The following is an 18,871-nucleotide window of genomic DNA, read 5'->3' on the forward strand; positions in this document are numbered from 1 at the left end:
TATATTGAATTTATTTTTGCTAAATTGGCAAATAAATGTACCATCGAGGTATCGTGCCGTGGTTTTCCGTATGAGCGCACGGTCGTCCAAAAAGATATTCCTTCTATTGCTTTTTTGACTATTAATTTGTTGGTTTATAAAGCTTGTGACAAGACAAACCCCTGAAACGAGGGGTCCGAATAAACCAAATTTGTAATTAATGTAACTACGCTGCTTTTAGGACCCTAACGCCGCTTAAATACAAGCCACATGAGACACGCACACGTGTTTGCATAGTGTGGTGTGTTGTAGGCGTGCGTGGCGGATATTTCCTTCCCTCGGATCTGAAATTCCGGGCGTCCGGAGATTTCGGGATTTTAAATCTCGAGATTTCGTTGTCTTTGTTTGGGGATTAGTATCTGACCTTTTAATTTTATCTTTATAAAGTGCATGAATCACGTCGTCGTGACTAGAGGAAGAGTCTCTTTCTTCCCCCCTTAAACCTACCCGTTTGAGTTCAGTGTCCCTTCGAACAAGTTCGTAACAGAGATTGTGGACTAAGGATTCAAAGGGATCTCAAATCCAAATGCATGAAACCTACTGTCTAAAGTTCTGAACAAACAATGGATTTTAATAATTAGTAAGCTTAATATGTGGAAACCATGGATTTAAAGTCCGATCTGAAAATCTCTGTGGCTCTTAGGTTCAAGGTAAAAGAAAAAAAAATGTGTGACCTAAAATGGGTCTTACCTCAAATCAAACGCGTAAATTTAAAATTTTGAAGTCATTAAATGTTTATATACATTTTTAAGTGTTTTCTGCACCCCGACCATGTGCTATATACTTGAAATGACTATAATGCCCCTGTTAGTTAAACGGATGACCTTTGTTGTAAGGGCAAAAGTATAACTAAAAAAACTCCTATAAAGTTACCAAAATGCTTTTTTGGTAGAAAATGAGAACACTTCTTCCCATGTTAGTGACATAACATGAAAACCACATTCATTCACCCTTAATTTAAAAAAAGAAGGCAATTTTTTCAAGGACAAGTAATAGTTCGCACGGGTGAACAACAAGTCGAACTACTCGATAAAGTTTGGCTCGTCAACGAGTTTGAGCTGAGTCAGATGTTTTACGAGTTGAGCTCGAGTTGAACTCGTTCAAATAATTGAGTTGAGTTTGAGTTCAACATATAACTATCGAGTCGAGTTCGAACTCAACACATAACTGTCGAGTCAAGTTTGAGCTTTAATCGAGTTTGTCAAGCATTAATCAAGTTGATATATTCAAACGAGTTTACAATTTTGTCGAGCCTTAATTGAGTCGAACACATAACATAACGATGTGGTCGAGCCTTAGCTCGTGTTACTTACCCACGCAACAGTTACTTTCAATATTAATTTTGAAATGAATATTAACAGGTTTGCATTTTTTGTTGGAGGGGGGGGGGGATTTTTCATAAATTCCTTTTAGGTACCTGGGCATTGTTTTCGAGGTTACCAATTATCTCTGAGCGGTTTGTCCTTTGTCTTGGAGTGAATAAAAAGGTGGAGAGGATGGGAAAGCGACGTGATGAAGGGAGGGATGGACCCGATATCAATCTTTGGATCAGGATTTGCCAGCCCACTGCAGAGGTGCATGTGCCCCTCCTGTTTTTTTCCTCCTCTTCTTTTCTTTTTCAAACTTTTTATTTGAGGCATTACCCTTCGATCATAATCCCTACTATAGTCTTATTTTCTATTAAAGAAAAGTATATACATACATATCAACCACTTGTTACCATGGCACTAATAAAAAAAATTAGATTTGAAAACAATTTTTTTTTTTACTCAAGCAACAATTTGAAAAGTTTTAAGTTTTTGATTTCTGTTTAGAAGGGCATAGCATGGCTGGTTGGACGCCATGGTTGATCTGGCGGTTGTAAAATTTTGTGTCATAATAGGTTATATGTATACGTCGATATGATGAGAAAAATGTATTAGTTGACATATATTGGGCCGACACGAGACAATCATAAACCCTATAACATTGAGAACAGATGAAACTAAAGAAATAAAGGATTTCCACTCTATTACTGCCTCTACATGAAATTTTTCATGGCTTCAAACATACAAAACGTAACTATTTCTCGGGAGCTTCTTTTAGACTCCGTTTATTGCACAGGAAAAAAAGTACACCAAAGAAATTTCCCTCCGTTTGTTTCGTTTCTCCTGCAACATCAAACACATGAAACTTTATCGTGTGTTTTTCATTGATTTTGGAAAAAAAATTCACTTCAAAAAGTCAGACCTCTCTAGGTCCGACTTTTTTCCACAGTAATTTTACCGTTCTGTGCATCAAAAGTTGCCTTAAGATTAAAGACCATTTAGCAAACTTTTAAAACCATAAGCAGTGCATTTGAAATTATGATAAAATCCAGGCTTCTAAATTAATGATTTTCTTTGTTTTTTTCTCTCTCTTTCTGCTCTGCCAAATGTGTGACTGAAAATGCTCCAAAGATGAGAGAGAGAGAGAGAGGAATGTGAATGGCAGCAGCCTGCAACTCGGCCGACCTCATTCATTGATCACAGTCTTCCACAGCTTCTTCCTTCACTTTATCTGAAACGCTTTTATTTTATGTGCAGTTTCTGCATAAAGCAAACCCTAAGCGATCAACTCCAATCATGTGCTGCCCACCTCCAAATCTCATAGACCTTGACCTTTCTTCTTCATACACACATATTTTAATCAAAACCATGTGGATATCACTTTCTCATCCCAAAACTTTGATGGTTACTCTTTTGGGTGTTCTTGCTGCATAAAAGAAGGCCATGTGAGTAGCTTGTTTTTAATAGGATCCAAACTAGTTACCAAGATATCATTTGGCTCGACTTTGTACATCTCAAAAGTCAAAGGCAGAAATGATATTCACATGGTTTCCGATTAATGTACATATTTTTTTCCGGTGATATCCGCAAAGGTCAAACACGCGACCGCCGCCGGCACGGCAAAAAATTCTCAAACTCCTCGAGCAACCCACCTTATTTTAGTAGCTTTGCAGCACAGGAGGTTGACGTTCACGGTGGTCACTGCAGAATCAGAGACTTTCATCTCGCACTGCTCCTAAGTGATAAAAGGAAGAAGAACTCATGTTCTCATCTTTTTCTTATTACATTCTTCATGTATGTATAAGACCGAATCTATTCGATTTCTAAAAAAGATTACTAATCCTTAACTTTTCAAGGAATCCTTCATCAGTGGTTGTGAATGATTGACTTTGTCAATCTTTTCAACATGGGTTTTGTAGAAACAAAGTCAAAAAGGTCGGGAAATAAAACCGTCTGATTTGATTCGTTCTCAATAGATATGAGATGATCATCTTAGTTTGATCTTTTAGAATTTGCATGATCTTAAACATTTTGCTGAGTGGCTTCGCCAACCTAGCAAATCTCTATCCCTGGGATAACCGGTTAAAGTAATCGGTTTGCAAGAAGTTGACTCATCACTAACGGGAGAGAAAAAAATGTCAGTAAATGCGGGCCCAAAGTGTCACTAAAACTTGCGCCATAAAAGCAGGTGAGCCAGCGCCGATGGTCTCTCTCATTTAGTATATATATATATATATATATATATATATATATATATATATATATATATATATATGAAAAAGCCTACTTTTTGGTCTGATCAAACCAATCTGTCTCAAGAGAAAAAGGTTGCTACCAGCTGACACAAACCCAATGGGTCTGTTCCCTCTACCTTACCCAGTCTTTCTATTATAACCATGTTTATTCAGGCATCTTTTTGTGTAACTATATATATATATATATATGTGTGTGTGTGTATGTGTGTGTGTGTGTGAGAGAGAGAGAGAGAGAAAGAGAGAAAGAAAAAGAAAAGAAAGGAAAACCTACATGCTAATTACTATTATGAAGTAAGTAAATGTGTGTATATATATATATATATTAAAATCAGTCAGTCAACATCTATGGATGAATTTATATTTTATGATGCTAAAAACTATTGAAAATGATACACTTCCAGTGCCAAACCATTGTTCACAGTTTCTACCCATAAAATGCACCATTTGCAAAAGTTTTTGGTGTCTTAAAGTTTTGATTTCAGTTTTGCTATACGCATATTGCAGGTTCATATAAAGTGAAACCTTAACTAATAATTTATAAAGATCGAATAGTCAATCGTCAGAATTTCTTTAGTTCACGGAACTCATTCTGCTATGTCCTTTTATGTTGATTTTTTATAGTTGTGGACATGAAAAACTCGTCAATGTAAAATTTTTTTTTTTCTGCCTGGACGAAGCGGCCGACTTGTCCTACTCATCCTTCTCCATGTCGGCTGGCTCTCACGCAGATCGAGTGTTGTTGTCTTTCATAAATTCAACAATAGATATAAAATGTTCAAAGCTTATATGAATTCGAAAGAATAAATATCTCAACAAATATACATGTATACTGAAATGGTTGGTGCAATGGCTCGTAGACGGTCAGTTTTCATTCTAAGTTTTGATGGTGTTTTTTTTTTGTTATAAAAATGAAGAAACTCATATGTAAGTTGAATCATAACACGATATCTTTTAAAGATACCAAACATGCTTAATACCTTAAATGATAGAGAGAAAAGCGAAGGTTTTAACCTCAAGATGAGATATTCAATTTATTAATCCAAATTTGTACATAAACATAAGTAAATGTAATGATTTTGACATTTAAGTTTATTTTTATACTTTTAGTAACGTCTCTTAATACAATATATATATATATATATATATATGTGATACAAATTGTATGAAGGAGTTAATTTGTGAGATAAAAGCTATTGACTTTGGAGAGAAATGAAAAAAAGGAGAGGGAGACATCAACATCGCGATCAAGGGGGGCAGTGCAGGCTCCCCAGTTTGTTTGCTTCTGCCTGTTGCCAGATGTGCACGTCAATCTCTATCTCTCATTATTGATCAATTTTGAAGGCCGGGAAAAAAAAGAAGACCCGCCATGGTCCACACTCCAAGCCGCTGCCCTTTTCCCATCTTCTCATGCTCTGTCCCTTTCCCTTTCCCCCCCTCACGTGTGCTTACTGAACACCCCCCTTTCACGTTTGTCCTCATCTCATCTCACTCCAATTTCACCACGAACACCAACCCCCATGAATGATTGATCCTCTCTCTCTCTCTCTCTCTCTCTCTCTCTCTCTCTCTCTCTCTCTCTCTCTCTATATATATATATATATATATATATATATATATATATATATATATACTTTGATAGTTATCAGCATCACAAATATACACATACACACACATATATATATATACATAAAATGTTTTGCCAACATCGTTTGACGACTTGACATAGCTGCCTGTCTTGACAAGAATAAACCTATAATACCAGTTATCACTCTACGATTCAAATGATGCCTTTTGAGGCCGACTAAAGGTATCTTCTTCCTCCCATCGTAGCCTATGAGCCTGGGTCCCCTACTGAAATAGGTGTGGATAGACATATAGGGAAAGAGATGAGATTGTACAAACTCCAAGGAATAATTTTGTGCAATATGAAATATATATTTGATAAGGAAATAAAAGTCATATATATATAAATTGAACGGTGTCTTTGGCTTCTCAAAGTGACCTAACAATCTAATCACGATTGTGTGATATATCATGATGTACAATTAAGAGAAAAAAGTGATGGGTATTTCGTTATATAGTATTAATTCACACATTTTTCTTCTTGTTTTTTTCTCAACTACCTTTTTACTTCAGATGAACGAGTCTAGTTTGGTGACTTAATGACTCTCTCTCTCTCTCTCTCTCTCTATACATACATATATATATATATATATGAGTTCATTTCCTTTTGTTCGGTGTCGCTTTATGGGGTTTTTCATGTATTGGCATCTTCTTGCCCTATGTTTTGAAACTTGAGGGAGGGGAGGGCCACCACTTAACCGCGGACACGTGCATTTGCACGTGTACGGCCTGGCATTCCGGAAGGGTGGGTACATGGTACATGTGTTTGCACATGCATGTGTGCACGTGCAGACAAAACCCTATACCTTTTTATAAAAGATCCTTGTTTGTTGTCTTGTGGAAGTATTATCAATCTCTTGGGGAGTTACCCATCAATGATTTTTCTCATATGCAAAGTAGTGAATTGTGTGGAGATGCTTCTTTTGTGGTAAATTTTTAGGGTTTCACTCACCTGCTCTGGTCCTTAAATAATTGGAGGTAAAGCCAAAAAGTTGGTGGAAGAGCTGCTGGATCTGTTTGCCTTTTTTTGACCAACTTTTTTACTTGGTTAACAGTTTGTTTAGCAAAAGAAGAAGAAGAAGAAGGTTATATGTTGGGTTCCAAAAATGGGATTGTATGTTAGAAATCAAAAAATGACAAAATTACCCTTGACATTGAATGAAGCAGACCATCCCTTGCAAGGATAAAAGTAGAAGTAAAAAATATGATTTTTTTAAAAAGACCAAAATGCCCTTCTCATAAAATGGTAGAACACGATGCGCTGAGGGGTTGTAATGCACTGGGGATACGGCAACTTGCGCACCTTCAAAGGGACTTGTGATCAAATATTGTGGTTACTGTCACGACATAGTGTGCTCTTTCTCTAAATAGTAATAAGTCCTTAAGCATTCCATATGAAACCCTAGGGCTGGTTGGTATAGTGGCCTCTGGTAGGGTCGGCGGACTGAACCAAACGGCTCTCCCTAAAAGAAAAAAAGGCCGGCTTCGATGTCTGTCTGGCTTATACAAACTTGCTCCCTCAACTTTGTTGGCAACTGTGAAACGAAGGACCATCTTTTTTCATTTTTATTTGTTTCTAGTTAAAAATATCAACTAAAATGAATAAAATGACAGTAATGCCCTCGCTTGTATAAAAGCTGCAGAAGAACACTTTTCATCTTTAAAGAACGATGGTGACAAACGTATAGTTTATCATGTTCTACTCATGACAGCTTTCAATTTGCTGCTTTTTCATTCCGTTGTCCGTAAAAGCAGGACCAGTAATGAAAAAAACTAAGAAGAATAGGAATCATATTGATATCATGGCCAAATTGTTAGCTCCTTCAACATAAAAACTGAATTTTAAGTCTTAGAGATCGTAAATCATCTATAGGAAATTAATGAACATCAACATTTTGTAAGTGGTTGAGGAGCACTTTATCATGTCTATATTATACATAATATATATATATATATAATCATATTTTATGTGCATGGCTAAGAGACAACTTAGTTATGGGTTTCGATGTGGTCCTGAGTAGGAGCATGGCTGGCCTTTGTTTTACATTTAAACATTGTGCTGCATATTGTATTAGAAAAACATTATCTGCACAATCTACACAAGAAGGTGCAGGAAATAAGAAGACAGCATTGTGAGAATCTTTTTGGGACGAGCACCATATCCACCAATAAAACTAAATCAGCAAAAAAGTCATCAATGGTGCTCTTTGTTTTCTTTGTACACTTTTTTCCATGAAACTTGTGTGTGCCCGCGTGTGTGTATGAGTTTACTTTTAGGTGAGGAGGAGAAATCCACCAACTGGCTCAAGGTCGAAACCTCTACTCAACATTATGTTTCTGTACATGACCTGCTTTTGGTGTCTCATTCTGTCAGCTATTTCATAGCCATTAAAATATATGGTATAATCATACAATGTTTGATGGCATGAGAATACATAATTATTAGAACACAAACCTACAATGTTTTGTTTATAGATAAAGACTATGCTGCCGAGGTAAAACTCTAAGGAAGCGTTTGGATGAGACTCTCATCTAACCCAATTTTATGAAAACTTGGTTTTATGAAAACCATGTTTTTCTAATGAGTTTTAAAAACATTTGCTTTTGTGTTTGAGTGACACATTTCTCACTCCCTTTTATAAAATCAGGTTTTTCCAAGATTGGGTTTTTCTTAAATCCAATTCCGATGATACCTAACACTTCAAAAACTTGGCTGTCGTTTTAGAGGCAAAACCAGGTTTTGGCATTCAAACACCCCCATAAACAACACACTATATCATGCAACATCGAACACCCATTTTTCCCATGCATTAAGTCTGTTTGGGTAAAACTCCTCGTGACGTCTAGGGTTACACATAGTGTGCTTCGGCTTGCATAGGAAAGTGATGCCCATGGGAATCGTACTGACGACCGATTGTCCGATTGGTCGCGGCAGATCTCTAAAGTCTATATCATATGATTTAAATCTTTCTATGGACAGTTGGTGTGAAAGATTCCATTGGGCGTTATGAGCCTCCTTCCCCATGTGTCAGGGTCCCGAGGGTGCACGTGTATGACAGAAGCAGAGCTTGTCGTTGCTGCAGTTTTTGGTGCTCCAACTTGTTCCTTTTCCCCGGCCATTATTGCTCCCCGTGTTTGTTTGCTGTTCTGGCCTCTTCTGCTGCCTTCCCCTTGTTCGTTTACTGCTTCTTCTTCCTCTACCCTTCTTAAATGCCAATCCTTTTGCTTTCATGGAGGTGACTCTCTGTTTTACTCACTTTTTTTTACATGTTATTTCCTTTTAGCGGCGATAAATCGAGGAGCAGCCATAGACTGCATGATTCAATGTGCGCTTTCAACTTCTTTAAGAAAAAAATAATAAAATGAGAAAAGCTTCTTCTTTTCAAGTTTCTTCTTTATTGGGATTTATTCTTTCTGTTGTTTCTACTTTCAAGTAAGTGGTTATTTTCTTACCGCCTTTTGTGGAGACTGCGGGGCCTTTGTGGTCCAAGAGAGTAGCGCATTGGGTCGTGATAGCGACGATGAGTTTCATAACATAGATCTCCTTTTAAATGGACCGCCTTGCTGCTCCGGTGATTCTTGGGATCTACTCGAAACAACGGTTGCCAACTGAACCAATTTTGCATTAGTGGTACTTTTACTGATGTTTTTTTTGTGTGTCAGTAAATGTTATGTTTGTACACACTTAAACCAAAATTTCTGGCTCCGCTGCGAGGGTTAACTTGTCGGTCGATGCGAAACGTAGCCATCGAAAAAGCTCGCCTACCATTGATGAAGGAAGTGGTGCAATCCATGGAACTAGATACAATTACATTGTGTCATCCAATGCAACAGCTCAGTGGATGTTAACAAGGCTCAACACCTCCACATCTTGAGGCTGACTCTTTGTTCTGGGGCTTCATGAGAAGACAAGTAATGCTCTTGGTGAAGAGCACTGAGGGTTGGCATCTTGAGATTTGCAGAGTGATGCAGCTAAATGAGGTCCACATCTCCCAGTTATGGAGATAGAATGAGGGCAACTTGGCTAAGTTGCAGATCACTAGGCAAGTTTTGTGGCTTAAAATTCATGTATATCATGGGGCTCTCCCTTGTCTTTTATGAACCCTAATTGGTCAAAAGCTACTGCATGGAATTATGGAACCATTGTCAGAATTGAACCATGAACTGCTGCCTTTTTTGACAAAACTGTTGGCTCACAGGGTGCCCTAGGGTTTCATGCTGCACACCCATAAATTAAGAGAGAATCATGCATCAAGTTACTGTTGATATATATATATATATATATATATATATATATATATATATATATATATATATATATATATATATATATATATATAGAGAGAGAGAGAGAGAGAGAGAGAGTAGGGCAATAGTTCAAAGCGCTTCATATAGAGAATAGAGGAAAGTTCAAAAACAGACAGTAACATTGAAAGACATATTAAACAAGTAGTCCTGTTTTTTGGGGAAATTTTCATTTGTAACTAATCTTTTGCCTGTAATTTTAAAAAAAGGCTTGCTATTTGAGATTTTTTTTTAAAAGATGATCATGCTGTTTATGACAATTGTCATGTAAGGTTTTTCAGTTAAATTCCACTATCCTGGGGAAAAAAATCAGTTGGCTAAAACCATTATCACAAATATCACTGCATTTTTGAAAGTCTAATGATATTTTTGAGATAAACTAGTAAAACTAAAATGTTGGAAAAATCTTGGGAAAAAATGAATATCTTACGATTTTCTCACAATTTTTTGCGATTTTTTTTTATATTTTTTCTCTTCATTATTAGCTTTTCATTTATTTTACTTTATTAATTTTTAGAATTTTTATTTTTTTAATTTGCCGATATTTTTGGCACATTTTTTTGGGAAAAACTATTTCACCAAAAAATACCTGAGAAAAACATTGTCGATATTTTCCCAAGAATGATATTTAAGATAGTGGCTAAAACGACGAGAATATAATATAGTGATAGAGGGTAAGATGAAAAAATTGCAGCTAATGTCTTTCATTTTTTTAAAATTAGCAAAAACTGATTCTAGGCCTTTATTTGATATCTTTTCATGAAATTATGCCACCCTTTTTGAAAAGATTACAAAAAACAGTTCCCCAATTAAATTTATGGGCAAAAGGTAGGTCTGAAAACGGAAAATATCAATTCTTGACTTGCCTCAATTTTGTTCAATTTTAATTGAATCTGAACCAAACAATGTTGATGCAAACCATTGGGCCATATTATATATACGTCAACAACTATAAAAAACATAAACCTGGATGATGATGATGTAGATGGGAATTATACCTTGAGATGTCTTGAGAATCTCCCATACAACTTTGAAGATTCCCAAACATTTGAAATGAGGCAAGTTGTGATGCATGGTTGTAAAAGATCATAACAACACAAAAAGTAACATATCAGTATGAAGAGTTCAATAACCACTGCTTGCATTTAAAAAATGATAATAATACCAATCTCTTGGGCATCTTTATATTATGTTAAAATAATGTAGAACAATAATTGAAATGCCCACATCCCTAATCCAATGGTGAAAGTCTGGATAAGTCGAGCAAAGTTCCTTGTTAATATATATTTTATATGTAAATGATGAATTTAACCTCTGATAGGCCCTCTGGTAGAACAATTTAATATAAACTCTCTCTCTCTCTCTCTCTCTCTCTCTCTCTCTCTATATATATATATATATATATATATATATATATATATATATATAGATTTTTTTTCTTTAGCTTTTGACTCGAATAAATGGCACCCAGGTCGTTGTGCATGAACAAAATTTTTTATTTACTTATTAAAATTAAAAAAATTATATCTAGTGCCCCTTAGTTGGAATTTTCTGACTCGGCCCCTGAGCGATACATTCCGAGATTGACAACTCTTTGTTTACATCCGGTTAATTAAGAGACTAAAATGGATTCGTCGATGACAACAAAACAGGAATGAATTGATTAATTACCATAAGCTTGGGATATACGAAACCGGGTAATTTTATAATACCACACGTATTCTCTGGTAAAAGTACAGTTTGCATTATTCATGAAGTAAAGCTATTCTCTCCGAGGAAGGCAAAAAAGTTACCATCTGTATCTAAATTTTGACCTATCTACGTCTTTAGATTAAGAAAATATCATATTCTAATCATCAGATTCCTAGTATATGAAGGTAATCTACCAACTCACGTGCTACCCATATTAAAAATTGAAAAAAACGCAGGCTATATATGAAGAAACAAAATATATACTATTTAATATTGTTTCTGCCACTATTAGCTAATGAACATTATAATCATTTGATTGGATGAACGGTCATACATATATATATATATATATATATATCATGCCATTGATTAATAGATCGTCAGATGCTTTTTTGTAGTTATGGATGTCAATTTGGAGTTTTATATTGAATGGTTAGCATGTTTTCTTGAGTTGTTTATAGTTTCTTCATGAATCGGATAATATATAAGACCGTTGGTCTTCAGATCACGCATTTCATCAAGCTTTCATAATCTTTTATTGAAGTTAAAAAATGTCTCGCGATTGTTTGTGAAAAATACAAGTTACTTTGAATTTTCCTTTTCTTTTCTTTTTTTTACTTTTATTAGTGAAAGTTGAATGCAAAGAATGGTACAATGATTACGACTACGAGTAAGAAATGGCCAGAGGTTTCGTTGATGTCACGCTTGCTCACGTGATGACGTTTTGGGTTTAGGAAGCACAATGTATGATCAATAATTTAGTTTGCATTAAAATTGTAATAGAATTTTTTTATATTAAAATATTAAAAATAGTTTTTAATTAAAAATTATTATTGGAGTTTTATTAAAAAAATGAAATCATATGGATTCAAATTAAACTCGGATTTGAGATACAAATTAGACAGTACAAATTAGTCGGAGTTGTTTGACATTGGGAATAGTAAGTTTATGAATTCACATAAAATATTAGGCTAGATTCATAAAACACCATGTTATATGAATCTGCTCCACTCCAATCTTTAAGGTAGATGCAAACAATTTATCATTATTGTTTGCAACTGTTTCATGAAACAAATCTACTTCCAAATCATAAAACACTGTTAAGTTTTTATATATATGAATTTGCAAAATCTTCTCTTCATTTATTTTCAAATCCGAATTCAAATGTAAATATTTCAACATTTAATATGTTGGGCACAGTAAACGGCACGTCTGATTCAAATCTGGTCTATTAACATTCCTATACTTGTCATCTCTTAGATTTTTTTTTCCTTTGAATTAAAGTTTATTTCATTTTTTATTTAAAAAAACTTAAATTATGAAAAAGTTACAAATTGACCTTCCTAAATCAGTAGAAAACATTAATAAATTATTTCTGTTTTTTTTTAGGAACCTTTCCACTGCTTCCTAAGCAAACTCGTTAGCATGCTTAGCACGTTTGATATTTAGTGAAGTCAATAGAAGGCAGGCGGAGCCAAGGTAGGGCTCGCATACCACCTCAAAAATTATTTTTTTTATTTACGTGTAAATTTTAAAAAATTTCATTCGTTCTATATAAAAATTTTGAAAAACAATATTTCAGTCCTATTCAATTTTAGAAACTTTAATTCGGACAGCCTCATGAACAAATCCTGCAAGGCTGGTGTAGTTCTTCTTCTTCTTCCTTGGTAAAGGAACCACGTGAAAGACCCGAAATGGGTCCCGCCCAGTATTGTGTTTCTAACATTTTCTTCTTGGCCTCATTTGATCCGAGTTAGACTTGGTTTCCAATGCAATGCAATTAGCATGCTGCCTTGGATTCCTTTTCTTTGCGACTATTTGCCAGTGTAAAGTTGATCCGACATTCCATTGACGCGAGTAAGACACTTTTATTTTGGTATTTTTTTATTTTTATTTTTATTTTTATTTTTATTTTATTTTAATTTTTATTTTTATTTTTATTTTTATTTTTATTTTTATTTTTATTTTTATTTTTATTTTTATTTTTTTCAAGGGTAAAACTGTCATTAAAAAAATTCCGACACCCCGGATTTCGTCCAATTCGGGCTTGTTTTTCCTTCTTATTAAGTTCAAACGAACGGACAGTCGAATTGAATCTGCTTTAACAATTTAGAGAAGAGTAGCCATACAATGCAATGTAGATTATCTTTTTAACTACAACCCCCCAAATATTTGGACCCGCGAAAGGGATAAAGTATATTTGAGTCAACTTGAATCTACCGCAATCAAAGAATTAAGCCATAAAAGTGTAATTAGGATGCTTGAACGTAGTGAGAGAATCAATAGTCTCAAGTTCAACCACTAAATTAAATTAAGCTTTTCAAAAATATGCTTTCCGAGAGAGACCTATATATGTGAAAAAAGTGTCAGTGAAAGTAGCATTGGTGACAGTGAACGTTCTTCGTATTGCCAATCGGCAAATTATATCACGTCAGTGATAGTGAATATGTCGCTTTTTTTTATTTAGATTATCTCGGGTCTCAGCAATGCTTTTTCTTTGCGAAAAATATAAAAAATATATATAAAAAAATTAAAATATCTATAAATAGTTACTTTCAAAAGTTGCGTGCAAAGGAGACGGGGCTGCTCAGTGCTCACATCATGAAAGGGTTGGAACTGCCAATCTGGAGATTTGTCTTTCCCGTCAAGCCCCTATCAAGAATATAGAAAATATACAAATATTCCAGACAACGTCATATAAATAAATTATAAATATCATGAGGAATATACCGAAATAGAGCATTTAAAAAAAAGGTTAGATAATTGGATATAATGCTGTGATGTGGTCTGCCAGCTCTGGACTGCCTGTTGGCAATGCTAAAACAACAGAAGTTCTTCTACAAGCTTCAATCATGCTTTTCCAATCATATTTGTGAGCTTATCATGATTAATTTATGTGGTAATCAGAGAGCGAAACTTAAGAAGGCACCTTACAAGAAGAATATTGTATTCCTATAGTATATTTTCTTATGATATATAATCTTACGCAAGGAAAGATGCAACGTAACTATGAGAAAAGAAATTCTACATGTTATGCAGAAAAAAGTTGGTTCTCTTGGTTTATAGCAACGAGAAACTTATATCACTTCGAAAGTCAAGCCTATTTCTGTTGTTCCCATGACAAATTAAGTTAAATACTTCTTTTATCTTTAACCAATATGGGAAATGCGGCGAGGCTTTTACTCAATGCCCAAAAAATAGTTCAAATCCTTATTCTGTTCAAACAGGATAGAGAGAGATCGTGTTAACTAAATCTTGATGCAGTGCTCTAGTCAGACAGTGTTCACCTCAAAGTTGAGCTTCCCCATATAGCAACTTTAGTTTGATTAGAAATGCCTACTTTTCATGAACAACTAGAATAAGAAACGTGAATGGAACAGGGAAAAGCAGTGGGTCAGAGCCACCTATCTAGTAATTAAAACGTGAAATGGACTATATTTCAAGTCCAATGTGCATGAAAAGATTTGTTCAGTCTTCCTCACGGCACCGTTCATGCTAAAGACATCAATAATGCAGATGGGACCAGTCATCATCTCTCCCACTTTTGCTTATCTAGTTTGAAGTGAACACATCTTTGGTCATGAAGAGATCCCATCGATGAGAAAATTAACGCATATTTCCAATGAAAAAGAAATGAAAGTTTGACTAGAAAAAAAAGAAAGAAAATAAGGCACAGTGTCCATGATCAATGGTCAGTTACCCAACAAGAGTCTAATACCAACTATTTTTGAAGCAAGAGAAAAAGCATGGGTCTGAACGAAATCCTTTATGCTGTATATATCAGAAATAAATGAATGGTGGTCAAGGGGGGCTTAAAATCTACACTGATTTTCTAGGAAAATCCCCTGTAAAATTTGCAAAGAAGATCAATGTGTACTGAATTTTGCTGTCTCCACCGGCCACTGCTGGAAGGGATTTGAAGATGTGCAGAGCTTCTTTCTTCTTCTTCTTCTTCTTAGATCAGAAATGTTATTTTTTTCACATATAGATCTCAATTTACATGTAAAGCTTCTCAAGTTGCAGAAAAATGTCCTCCAGCAAGTTGGCAGGAGTAATATCCTGCGCAAGAAGCATGAGACTGCGCAAAGGATCAGCCCTGTGAGATGATGTCATCTCCTCCTTGGGCTCAACATTCTCATCCTTAACCTCAATGTTGTTCTTCTCCTTACATATGCCTGGCAAGATAGCCTTGTTGTTATCATTACATTAAGAACTAAAAGCAACATTTTTTCCTAAGCCACTCTTAGCTAGTTGAACCTCAATTTTCATCTGTAAAACAGCAAGGCCCTGATCATGTTACGGCAACAACTTGATGTCCGTTGAATGTGGTGCTTTGTCAGCATTTCTGCTTGTTCTTCATGCAAGAGGATGAGGTCATTCCATATCTAGAGATGATTCAATCTATGTAAGCTGCTCTTCTATATTTATCTCATTGCAGATATAAAATTACAGTGCAGATTGTGAAGTTGGCAAATGGTTTGAGGAACTGCAATTCAAAAACACACCAATCTCTGTATCTTACATCCTGTTATGGATGCTAAAAGTTATGAAACTTGTTTTTTTTCTATCCTACATGAAGGAGAGAAAAATGGAGAGACTGTATTCTGCAGTAATACGGAAAATGAAACACAGAAAAAGTGTAAAACTTTATCTAGTGCTCAGGAGATATAGGAAAAGAAATGATGGCAGCTTTTTTTGCAATATATTTTGAAAAAATGAGTGTACAACGTTTAAAGGATAAGAATATTGGTTATTTTGATCAATTACGTGTACTTTGTTGCAAAACTTGCTCAAGAGGCGGTCCCAGTTATCCTCTGCTTCAAAAGGGTTTGATCCACATGATTGTTCACAAATTCATCTCCATCTCAGAAAATTATAAATTGGGAAGTCTTCATCTTTTCTTCAATGACTTTTACTGAAACACATTCAGTGAGAATTGAAAACGAAGAGTTCTTAGTAGGACAGGCCTTGGCGAACTGCTGCTTCTCATTCGTCTTCAAGCAGTAAGATTTTCACAGTATATACAGCAACAACTGATTGCGACTAAAATATTCATGACCCCTTCTGTTATTTCATACGACTTTTGAGGGCATCTCTGCAATGCCATGTGCCCAAAATAATGCCTATCAATTCATGTCATTGAATCTAGGTTATCAAATGCACATAATTAAGTGAAATTTTTCTTTCTGCAACAACTAGCATATGAACCAAGAGCACAGCACGTGAAAAGGTGCTTGCATGGAATGATCAAAACACAATGTTCAGAATTCCTCCCACCCATCATGGACATCAACTCCTTCCTTTTTCACTAATGGCGAGCCTCCCCCAAAGCAGTGGCTCCCAACTGCTACCAAATTATGGGGACAACTTGCTCTCCAAACGTGCATTTGTTTGTCCAAGCACATGCATTTCTCTGCTCATACCCTGCACTCACTTTGACTCATGTGCATGTGTTTTCCTTTTAGAACACAGGAGGCCATAATTTTCCACTTGTTCGTTGCATTATTTGCACATTTGGTTAAATCAGACAGGCAAAAACACAGGCCCCAATCCTCCCCACCAGGAAAAAAGGAAAAACCAACAAAAAGCGTGCTTAAGTTACATTTTTATTGATCCAGGGGAAGTTAGGAATGCCATCTGCCAATAGTTTCTTTATGCATCTCTTCAAATTGAGGATCTCAGTTATAGAAATGCTGCACAGAACGAGAACTTTGGTCTCTGTAACATAGTAGGTGTGTGCCAATATCTAATGCCCCCTTTGCTTAATACTGTTTTCTCACTGATGATCAACTGGAATAAGCCAAAGTAGGTGTCGGTTAAGTCCAAGTTCTGACATGTAGATCAGAAACAAAATTTAGCAGTTTCCCTCATCATTAACAGAGGAAAACCTAAGAAACTTACCAATTTCCTTCATCATTGAAATGAAGAATTAATCATAAAGTTGAGACTGATCAAGGAAGGGTCAGTGTGGGCTACAAGAAAAAACATAAGATTACAAATGACTACCGCTTCAAGGTCTACCAAGAACACCAATAGCAATCTGTGGACCCATATATCATGTGGGGATCAGATGATACTGTCTTCAAATTTATATGGTTGGCCTTTTGCTCTCACGGTCATTTAAGATGACATTGTCACAATCACATGTTTTTTTGTTTCCCCTATAAAGGTTATATGTGTAAGTGGTAGGTCCAGTAGAAGCATAATTTAGAAGGTCTAGTGATTTCTCTGGGCTTTTTCCTGTGGACAAGGATAAAGACCAGAAGAAAAGTAAGCTGATACTCACAAAGCAAAGATAGGATTCCCTCTCAGAGAGAAAGAGTGAGTGAGAGAGAACGTACTAGTGTTATTTGCGTTAGACGTAGGCACTTTATCACATGCAAATAATTGGACGTTAACTGACAAAATGCAGATCAAATTCAGCTTTAGATCGAGGAAAAAGCATCAGTGAATATGACTATTCAGAGAATCAGAAGGGACTGGAATCCCGCAAAAGATTTGTAAACAAAAGCAGATTCTGCAGGTTATTAACTGGGTTGATCTACTCTTGGTTTTACCAAATCTGACTAATCAGAGTTGCCAATGTAAAATCTGAGGGAAACTGAACTGTAAGGAAAAGATCTCCATGGCTTTCCAATGAGGTTACATCACGTCATGCTTTCCTATGCTTTTTTTTTTTTTATTCACAAAAGGAATCCAGATTTGAATTCAAGACAGGGAAAGAACAGTTGAATGCTCATTATACCTCAATAGAAATTTAAAGCTGAAAACCCACGATGCCGCTAACCATGATCTTCACTTCCCTTTCTTCATAATGGTGCCGTGCAAGTGCAACCAGGAAAATGGAGGAATCATCTTTGCCTGGCATCCGCTATCTGATCTGTATTTACACACACGTCATGATACATTTATTTTCTCCTTCTAGTCCATCTTGATTATATGAGAAATTATGATCATGTTGGTCCTTGCTCAGTTATTGGATGAAAAGTTATCACCAACTTCCAAATTGGGAGAAATAAGGCAAAGATGAGATGACAATTGAGTTTAATGTGATCCACCCTCTCATGGAAAACCGCCAGCCAACAGGATTGGTGGTGACATGATGTCAAATAAGTGCGCAAACATGAGATTTTTGCGGGCATTTGATGTTGAAATTCAAATTTCATTTATATCTTCAATAGAGAAACAAGTGTTCACATGATGGTAGCCATGGACCAATACACGGCTTCGCAAGAAATTATTGTCAGAGAAAACCTATTTTGGAAAAAAGAACGAAAAAAAAATGTTAAATACAAATCAACCGAAAAAGCAGTAAAAAACACCAAGATGAAAAAAAAATGCATATTATATTTTTGAGATTTTTTCGCATTTTATTCTTTTTTTTTTGCGTTTTTTTCACGTTTTTTATAATTTTTAATTACCAGAATTTTATTTTCACATTTTTTACATCTTATTTTTATTTTTTAACGTTTTAAAAACTTTTCTTGATATTTTTTACTTTGTGGGTTCATACCCAAAAAACTTAATCAGATGCCCTATGGTTTTGGTAATACGAAAGAGAAATTTAGTACATGGTTTTGGTAATAAGAAACACAAATTTAGTATTTCATAAATATGCTCTAATCTTTTAAGGCAGAGTTAGCCCTTTTA

This window comes from Nymphaea colorata, chromosome 7 (genome assembly GCF_008831285.2).
Source record: "Nymphaea colorata isolate Beijing-Zhang1983 chromosome 7, ASM883128v2, whole genome shotgun sequence".
In the NCBI taxonomy this organism is placed as follows: domain Eukaryota; kingdom Viridiplantae; phylum Streptophyta; class Magnoliopsida; order Nymphaeales; family Nymphaeaceae; genus Nymphaea; species Nymphaea colorata.